Raw genomic sequence first — 10169 nt, forward strand, 5'->3', positions numbered from 1 at the left:
GACCAGTAGCGGAGGCTGGAGGTCAATGCAGATGAGGATGTGTGTGCATGGAACTGGAATCAAAGGTCCTTAGGGGACGTAGCAAATTGAGCATTGGACTCCTTAGCATTTACTTTAGCGTTTTATTTATTGGTTTTGGTTTCCATGTTCTAGGCACTTTTAGTTGCGTGTTGCCATGAAATTCCTAAACTATGTCTCATGTTAAGTTAGATTACTAGTTTATGCCGTTAGAATGTTAGTACATGTGGTTAGAATAGTTCCTGATGCATTAATTAGTTGGTATGTGGAGTTGGTACAACCCAGTTGCTGGAAATCAGAGTGCAGACTCGAAATCAGACCTCTGATCGGTCTACAGACCGATCAGAGGCTGAATTGTGCCACTGGATCGGTCAGCCGACCGATCCAGCGAGATACAGTAGCATACTGTATCCTCCTGGATCGGTCAGCCGACCGATCCAGCACGATACAGTAGCCTCCAGGAGAATTTCGGGTGCCTGGATCGGTCTGCCGACCGATCCAGCTATACCTGGATCGGTCTGCCGACCGATCCAGCCTCTACTGGATCGGTCCCCAGACCGATCCAGCCAGTGTTAGCGTGGGGGGTCAGTGGATCGTTCAAGGGACCGATCCAAACCCTAGTTCCACCTCCTTAGTATAGCTATGAACATTTATAAGGTAGTGGGATATGAAGTCTCACCCTCACGGAGTTTAGCAGAGGCAACTACAATAGTTTAGTAAAATTTTTATTTTACCCAGTTTTCCGCACAGTATAGTTTAGCACTAAACTGTAGCGATTCGCCTTATAGCCTAGTAGTAGAAGGCGGGTCGTTACATTTACAGACAGTAGAAAAGAAGGGATGAACGGGAAACCAAAGGCTTGCACTAAACTGGTCAATAGCAACTTGATAAGCAGAGGGAAAATGGTAGAAGGATTTCATCTTTTCTATGTCGTCCCCTTCAAACCTAGACTCGGTGGAAGTATACCAGAGTTTAGGGACGGACACAGGAGGTTATGGAGAATCAGCCATCAAAAACCAGAAAGGCGAGAAGAAGCAAGGCAAAGATTCGAAGAAGAACGGAAAGAGGAACCTTACTGGAAAAGGATGTCGGCGAAGATGAAGAGAAGAGGCGTCAGAGATTGATCGGGGATAAAAGCGCAAGGCACGGTGAGGACGATAGTGAGCAAAAGGTAGGTGTATAAACCTCGCGGTCGATCACCCATTGTTGTCCGATCAAGGGTTGTACAAAACTAGGATGAAATTTGGTCGTAGAATTCGAAAAGGTGCCTATCACATTATCATCGAATATCCATCTGTCACATTAAATGTGCGGCGGCAAAAAGTGGGGCGCATGGCAGTCCGCTATGGGAAAGCATTAATAGGACTTAATTCAAAAGCATGGCCGCTTGTTCGGCCATAATTATCAAGGATTTGCATAGTTTCCCAAAAATTTGGATGATGTCAGCCACTATCACTGAGCACTTGTCCGAGAGAGTGCAGGCAAAGGAAAAAATTTGCTAAGTGTTAGTGTCAACCATACCGATCAGCATATATAGATATCCGACTAGGGTATAGTCGAGCGACCGATCCAACACCAAGTTTATGAGGTATGATCCGAGCGACAACTGCACACCCAAGCCAACATATGAAGTAGTGCGACGAAGTAATGTGAGTCGATCACAAGTTCGAGACAAAAAGGAATGGTCGGTCGGTGAGTTAAATCACCGAATCAGCGCCCAAACTTCACCGCTCATTACATTAGAATGGAGATTAGTAGATATTAGCTGACCAGTATCCAGAGCACAGAAAGTGTCTGATCGGCGAAGGTTATCCAAGGCGCTACTTGTCGAGTCAGTTGGACTTGCAGCCTCCTTCGACTAGACTTGAGGGGAAGACTTGTGATGCGGTGATAAAGAAGACCCACTAAGTGTGGGTCAAAGGAGAACGTGGAGGTCAAAGTCAAGGAAGTCGGCACCAGAAGGCTAACGGGCCCATCAAAGGGTATCCGAGTAGAGCTCTACATGATGGGTCAATCGGGCATGTTTTACCCAACTAGTAAAGGGATGGGCCAAGTGAAGTGCCTGTGCAGCCAAGATCATCAAAAATTCGTCACGAAGCAGAGGAGAGTGGAGATGACTAGAGCGTTATTCCGGTCGAGCGAGAATATACTATTGAGACTCATCACCGCATGGAAGAGTAGCCGAGTCCGGCCGAGCGGAGGAGTACTGGGCCGAGCGGCTATCTCGCTCGACAGATCAGCGGGATCACTGACTTATATCGGGATATCCTTTTGGGAGATAGTACCATCGACGCGAGGTATGGTCAACAGATGGATCATACGACGACAATTGAAGGACGTGCCCACGACGAATTGGAGAATGTGTCCAGGACCACGTGTCCAGAATCAATTGGAGAACATGTTCATAACCACGTATCCTTAACTAATTGGGGAACATGTCCACGACCAATGGGAGAATGAGCCCACGTCTCGAAAAGTGCGCACGTCATCCACCAGGGCATTATATAAAGGGGGTCCATACCCGACGGAGGTACGCATTATTCATTATTTACGCTTGTGCTACTGTTGTTCCGTCTTCTTCTTCATGCCAATGAATAACTTGAGCGTCGGAGGACCAACACCGGGGACCCCTTCCCTGACTCGACACTGATGCTTCTTGTGTTTGCAGATCAGAACAGGATCTATATTCAGTCAACATAGTAGTCATATCCTTAACTTTTTATCTCCATAATTTTCAGACAGGATTAATCACTTTGATTATTGTTGAAATTTTGTATGCTTTTATCTTAAAATAGATACAGCTTTAAAAAAAATACAATTACCATAAACCTTTATAGGGAAGTCATTCACTTGAGATTGAGATCGTGCAAATAACTCGAGCTTATAAGGAAACTTTACGATAGTAAAAAATCATCATAAATATTATTTTTCTATATGTTCAATTCCAATAAGGAAAAAACTATCAACATAGTAAAATTTGAAGAAAAAATTTATTAAAATTTTTTATAGCTATTGAAAGATTTGTAAAAGTAATCTAAGTTATTATAAATTTATGACAATAGTTAATAATTCTTTGATAATCTCTGCAACTGTAGATAAGCAAAAATATAAAATATGTAATTTTAAAATTGATTTTTTTTTTCTGTAGATACACAATCCCATTAATGTACGCATCCTCTATTACTAAATTAAGGCACCTAATTAATTTAAAATTCTAATTCAGTTTAATTTATCATATTTTCACAACACTATATATATATATATATATATATATATATATATATATATATATATATATATATATATATATATATATATATATATATATATATATATATATATATATATGAGACCTACTTTTCCCCCCTCCCCTGATACCCTCACCTCCCGGGTCCACTCATGTTTTGACCTTTATACCCCTTATTCACTCAACGTTTTTTTTCTTCACATTTATATTTCTTTTTAATCAGTTTTTTTATCAAATTTTTTTTAACTGTTTTCTTTTTTAATCAGTTTTTTATCATTTTTTTTTATCAATTTTATTCTTTTTAAATAATTTTTTATTATATATTTATCATGGTAAATAATATTTATTTAATATTAAAAAATTAGTATAATTTTTTAATATTTTATTTATTTTTTAATTGTATATTTTCACATCTCACACACTCTCTTCCAGTTCCATCATATTATTTACCTTTATATTATTTTTTTATTTCATTTTTTTTTGTTTTTTATTAAGTATTTTTTCGGCAAGAATATCATATTTGTAATCTGAGATCGGATTCTATGTTCATAATTTTCTCTGTCCCCGTGTTCTACTCGTCGCCTCCAGTCCACTACCGACGACCTCTGGTCGTCGTCCCGACCAAAACTATACCCTAGGGGGAAGGTGAACCCAGGGAGATCGCCATCGACACGATCGACATCGGTATTCGACCGAATCTGAGCAGGGACTCAGATCGACGGTGAATGAAAGTCTGCTCAGATCCGGTCAAATTTTGGTGCTGATCGCGCCGATGCGACCTCACTACGTTCACCTTTTCCCTAGGATATAATTTTAATCAAGGCGGCAACCGAGAGCCTCCGACGGTGCCGCCGACGGTGGACTGAGACGACGAGTGGGAACAAGAACAGGTGATATTGGAATAGAGGATTCGATCTCTTGTAATTTTTTATTTTTTTAATAGTAGATTTTAGGGGTTATTATTTATAAAAAATTTAAAAGTAAAATAGGGATAAAAAATAAAAAAAATTGATGAAAAAATAATAAACAAAATTTATTAAAAAAAAATAAAACTAAAGAAGTAAATAAAATTGAAAAAAATTAAAGAAGTAAAAAAAATTAGAAAAAAAAATTTGTTATTTAAAGAAGGAGGGGTGAAAATGTCATTTAATAGAGGAGAGAGAGGGGGTGGGCGGTCAGAGGAGTGGAAAAAGTAATTTACTATATATATATACCTAATTAATTTAAAATTCTAATTTAGTTCAATTCAAAATTTAAACCTTAGCTTTCTATTTCATTATCTATGAGCTCTTAAGATGAATTATTCATCGGAAGTTTAATTTACTTTCTCTTTTTTTTTTTTATGATCTTTCCGAGACGAAGAAATTTCATATTGTAGATTAAAAAAATTATTGGGAACTTGAAGGCATAGATTTTAAGCTCTACGAATAAAGAAAAATCAAGACAAATTATAGCCTTGAATGTGCAAGAATAATTTTTTAATTTCATTTGTAACTCTTATAGTGGCTATGAATAAACTCCTATAATTATTTTGTATCTAGGACAATCGACTCATATAAGCTACCAATCAAATTTTTTTAAAATTGACATCAACTATCTAGCTTATATCTACTAATTATGAGATAATCAACTTAGCCTCATATATGTTTTTCATCTGTCACTAAGATAAATTAAAAAGTACTCGTAATAGATGATCCACCAGTCCAACATTTTAGGTTAATCACTCGTTAAGAAAAAATTATCTGATTAATTCGTCAAATTAAGACTTAATCTTTAAATATCTAGTAAATATATAGAAAACTAAAAACATGTCATGCCACTACATTAACTTAGTCAATTGAAACTACTAACATATCAATGGATTAAAATCAACTTCTAGTAGATTAAAACAAGACTACAATCCTTAAATAAATTATTTCTTTGTTAACTTTTATACCTAAGTATGAATGTACTTGAATCTCTGTCACACTCTGGGGGAGTCTCTATCGGTGAAATTTCGATAACATCTTTCCTGTACGGATGACAATCTGAAATTTGGCTACAAGCCCTCAAGGTCTCTCAATCCTCGGTCAACACGGCCAGAACATATACAATAATTAAATAAACAATCCACGCAGTTTATATAGTACAGCCTCTTGCTGACAATTACAACCACGCAGTTTAATAAAAACCTACTCCACTACAATGAGGGAAAACACAACCCACAACATAAAAACTACCGCAGCGGAAAACATGGACATCATACCCGAATCCCGATATAAAATCCACGAGTACAAGACACACGCATCACCAATATGTATATACATAACTGACTGAAAACAGAAAACCATCACAACATGGAGTGGGGACTAGCGACTGGAACCTCCTGACAACTTCAACCTGAAATAGGAAAATAAAGCAACGAGGTGAGTTCAATAAACTCAGCGAGTATCAAGCTGACATGCATAATAAGATATAGCTATCAGTAATAATCATGGAGTACAGTCTTCTAATCAATAACAGGAAATGCAAAAAAAAAAAAACTAAACAAACAAAGAAGTTATACTCACTAGAACCTCCTATCCGGATATAAGAGTCGTCAGACCAAATACCTCATGTCTCCTGTATGCATGTCAATCATATGCAATCACAAAAATACAGTATCCAATATGCAGCAATCACAAACAATAAATGCAATCTATGCATATGATGCAAATGACATGGTCACCCCTGATGCCAGTCAACCATTTCACACGCGATGGTGAGACCGAATGGGTAGGGCTATGACAACTGTGCACTCTGCCATCACTACTCCTAAGTGATCGAGTGGGCAGGATGCTATCAGAGTACACCTATCCTCCTACCCCAAACAGAGTGGGGGAGTCAAAGCTCTTATCTCCCTGTGTCATAGTCAAGAGGAGGGATCCCTGCCCGCTACCACGCTGCAATCACACTATCCATGAGCGGATCAGTGGAGCCCTGACAGAGCAAACTACATACACCCTGCCTGATATACCACTAACCCATGAGTGGTTGTATGTGCAGATCATGTAACTGGCGATGTGTTCAACAATAATGGAGCTGACAATTGCTCAGCAGGTAATCATGCAAAATGGTGCATGACACTAAGCATATAACTCCTGAAAATATTAACCTCCTTATAATGTGTACCAAAAGGAAAACCAAGTCCATATCAATAATCTAGGTACATATGCCAAGTAATAAACCTAGGTGTGCATGCTAGGTAATAAACTAGGTACACATGTCAAGTAATAAACTAGGTACACATATCAAGTATATCTAGTAGCTAAATCTATATTCGGTAATGCATGGTATGCCACTACATAAGTACACAATGCAAGAATCAAGAGGGCATAAGCATAAATGTATAACAGATAACAATATGATAAAATACGGTATCAAGTAGTGACATACCAAGCAGATATAAGCATAAGTATTACTACTAGTTATAACTCACTAAACATATCAGAATGACAATATTAAAAAGATAAGTCAAAGGTACCCGCCTTAAAAATGGAGATCCCACATCGAGACACTCATCTCGAATCAAAGGCCTGCAAATCAAACGTATAATTTAGCTACTCTAATATGTATCCAGTAGCTAAATCAAATTTCTATTAAACCAAGAAACCCAAAGTCATCATTTAATCTAGGTTAGCTCAATAAATCGGATCAAATCCGAACCCTAGTTTAAAATCCAACATCTAACCTCAATATCCAGAAATGAACCAATCCTTTGCTCACAATTAACACTTCAAATTTTCAAGACTGGAATCGATCTCATACAGCAACCAAAACAATGAATTTAAATTTAGTATTAATCCACTTCTATACGATTCTTACCTCAATTCAGAACCGCGGCTGCTCAATGAAGAAAATAGAATGCTATCATGAGGTTGCTGCCGGAAATAAAGCTGGAGCTGCTGTTGGAAACAAGAAACGCCACTGCCCTCCAGACAATGACCTCACGTCAACACCATAACTAGACTTAATACCTAGATCAACAGCTAGGGTAGAACACCTACCTACCCGCTTGAGATGGAGCAACCAAATACACCCCCACCCCCCAAATCTAGATTCGCAGCTTCCTTTTCGACCAAATTGATGTCGATCCATGACAGGGGAGATCTGCGACGGAGCTAATGCACAGCAATGATGAATTCAAGAGGAGAAGATGAATTGGCTGAAGTGATGTATTTGAAGACAGAGCTGCGGTGCACAGAGGTATAGGAGATTGAGTCCAGGGCTAAGATCCCCTTTCTTGGCCGGAGATTTGCTCACACGAGGCAATGACTCGAAGAGGGCAATGCCTCAGCGATGGACGTAGGGCACGGATAGCGACCAAAAATGTAACCACCGTGAGAAAGATGATCCAATCAAGAGCATCCACTCACCGTTAGGACACGGATCGACGGTGGGTTGAACGGAGCTGATGTGATCCCCTTGTGGCGTCGAGCTGTGGAGTCGGAGAGGAGGTCGACGAGGATCAGGTGAGAAGGGAGACGACGCTAGGGCTTCCCTTGGTCGATGGCTTCATCAGCGAGGAGAAGAAGAGTCGCATCGGGTTGGCACCGTCGGTTTGGGGAAGACGAAGCGGCTCGGGGAAGAAGAACCCGCGGAGGAAGAGAAACAGCGAGGGGAGGAAGGGAAAGAAATCAGCGTGAGAATGGGTTAGGGCACAGGGACAGAAAAGGAAAAAAGAAAAGAAATATTTAAAGAAATTAAACATTTCCTCGTTCAAATAGAATAGCTTAAACAGACTTTCTCTTAGCCAAATAATTGATCCCCTTAAAATATGTCATACGAGCTCCGAAAAATTCTTAAAAAATTTCTAAAAATTTCATTAAATTATTCATCTATTAAACCTTATTATTTAATTATTATTATTTGGGTATCGTATTTTACAATCTCTAAGTACAAATCGCTTGATTCCTACAATTCACTGAACAACTTTCCTTAGAGGTTTTGGTATCAAAGACATCTCCTATGAGGTCTTAAGTTCCTCAAATTATCGCGATAGGACATGGTGTCGTGGTAGGATATCTAAGTTGTCACCTAGATATCCGTGGTTCAATCCCTAGTTATGACGTATTTGTAGGAATTTTTCCTCCAAATGGAGGGCGCAACCAAAGGATGCAGAATTTCTAAACTAGCCACTACGTGCACTTCCCGATTTATCCTGGTGGCCGATAGAAAATTTTTGTGGAATCGAACTGATCATCCCATAGATAATCAATGAGACTAATTAGGATTATTATTTTCTTAATGTTTTAAAGTTCCTTAAATTGCATTAAGCCCTCAACTCAATTCACATGTTGTAATTCACTCTTTTCTTAAGTAGTTTACATCCTTTCAACTATCGTCAACACTATCACCTCGATGCTTCTCATCTTACCGTTCTTCAAATATCAATCCATCATTTTTTTGTTGATCAACTTTAAATCCATCTCTGATAAGAAAAAGTCAAGAGACATTAATCCTTGATCCCGTCTAAAAGCAGTGAGGATTGTTCGATCAGTGATAGTTGATCAAGAGAGAATAGGGAGCGAATCCCTGTGCACGCCCGAAAGAGCTAGGGAGTTGGTCCCCTTGAGGGACTGTTCTATTGGCGGTAGTCGATTGGGAGAGAACAGGGAGTGGATCCCTGTGCATGTCCGATATAGCCGGGAAGTGGGTCCCCTTGCGGGATTGTCCGATCGAGGATAGTCAATCGAGAGAGACTGGGGAGCAGATCCCCATGCATGTTCAACAGAGCCTGGGAGTGGGTCCCCTTGTAGAACTGTTCGATCGGTAGTAGCTGATCAAGAGAGAAAGATCCTTCTAGGCTAGCTATTTGACTTTTTTTTACCCATCTTGGACTTTGACCGATATCAGTGCTGGCATGTTGACCCCAAGGCATTTCTATTAAAGGATGTATGCTCCAAGGCTTGCTTTAGGCTTATACCTAGGGCCCCAATTTTTTTATTAGGGTCTATTATTTTTAATATATAAATATATATTTTTAAAGAGAATGGAAAAAATATGGTCCACATGATAAACGATTTGAATGGTCTTATTCTTTTGTTAAAGCTTCGGATTTTGCAATATGATTCCAATGAACTGAGTCATAAAGGGGCTCCATTTTAAATATTTTAAATATATTTTATAAATATGTTATTTTCTAAGATTTAATCTATTAATTTTTAATATCTCTTAGTTCTAGCCTTCTCTCATTACGTTTCTCCTTTGTTTGTGATGTTTTCTCCTTTGATCGATAAGAACATAAATTATAAATTTTTTATCCATATAATGAAAAATAAATGCTATATTTTTTATTTTCGCTTCTTCCCATTTTCCAACTCCTCTCTCTGTGCATCTCTTGCTGATTAAGATTAGGGAAGAGAATTTGTACTTAATGCTGTCACGCTGATTCGATTGATGTTATTATGTTTCATGCTTGATTAAATTAAAATGTTGATGTATTCATTTATATTACATTCGATCAAAATAAAATATTTTATTAATTTTGAGCAACAACAAGTTAGATATATGTATCATTTGACTTTTTTTTAATAGATATTAAATTTAATTTTTATTTAGATGTATTTATGATTATAATATTTAGAACTGGTTTGTTTTAAGTGATGAAAAATATGAAAAAGTAATAATGGACCCCAGGCAATTGTTTTAGAGAAGGCAAAAGTGGGTCTTAGCATACTAAGACCATCCACATCAGTATCCTCATTCAAAATCTAAAATTTAGGGTAAAAGAACTACTTTATTAAATTTAGATATCCATTTTTCACTACATGATACATCAGTTTCCCTATAATTTATTATATATTTATTTTTTTATTATTTTTTCTCTTTCCTTTATATTTTTTATTATTAGATGGAGGAAAGAGATAGAGGAGAGAAATTTTTT

The 10169-nt window shown here is 37.8% G+C and overlaps 2 long non-coding RNA genes across 2 annotated transcripts; both read right to left on the reverse strand.

Annotated features, from left to right (window-relative positions):
* Positions 1-5361: 5361 nt before the first annotated feature.
* Positions 5362-6208, reverse strand: LOC122052418. Its single transcript, XR_006132000.1, has 2 exons — positions 5815-6208; positions 5362-5644 (listed from the first exon to the last, which is right to left on the reverse strand). It is a non-coding gene; the product is annotated as an uncharacterized LOC122052418 (long non-coding RNA).
* A 47-nt stretch (positions 6209-6255) lies between these two features.
* On the reverse strand, positions 6256-7942 carry LOC122052417. The gene is made up of 3 exons (XR_006131999.1): positions 7291-7942; positions 7109-7210; positions 6256-6819 (listed from the first exon to the last, which is right to left on the reverse strand). It is a non-coding gene; the product is annotated as an uncharacterized LOC122052417 (long non-coding RNA).
* Between the last annotated feature and the right edge of the window lie 2227 nt (positions 7943-10169).

Source organism: Zingiber officinale, chromosome 3A (genome assembly GCF_018446385.1).
Source record: "Zingiber officinale cultivar Zhangliang chromosome 3A, Zo_v1.1, whole genome shotgun sequence".
NCBI lineage: Eukaryota > Viridiplantae > Streptophyta > Magnoliopsida > Zingiberales > Zingiberaceae > Zingiber > Zingiber officinale.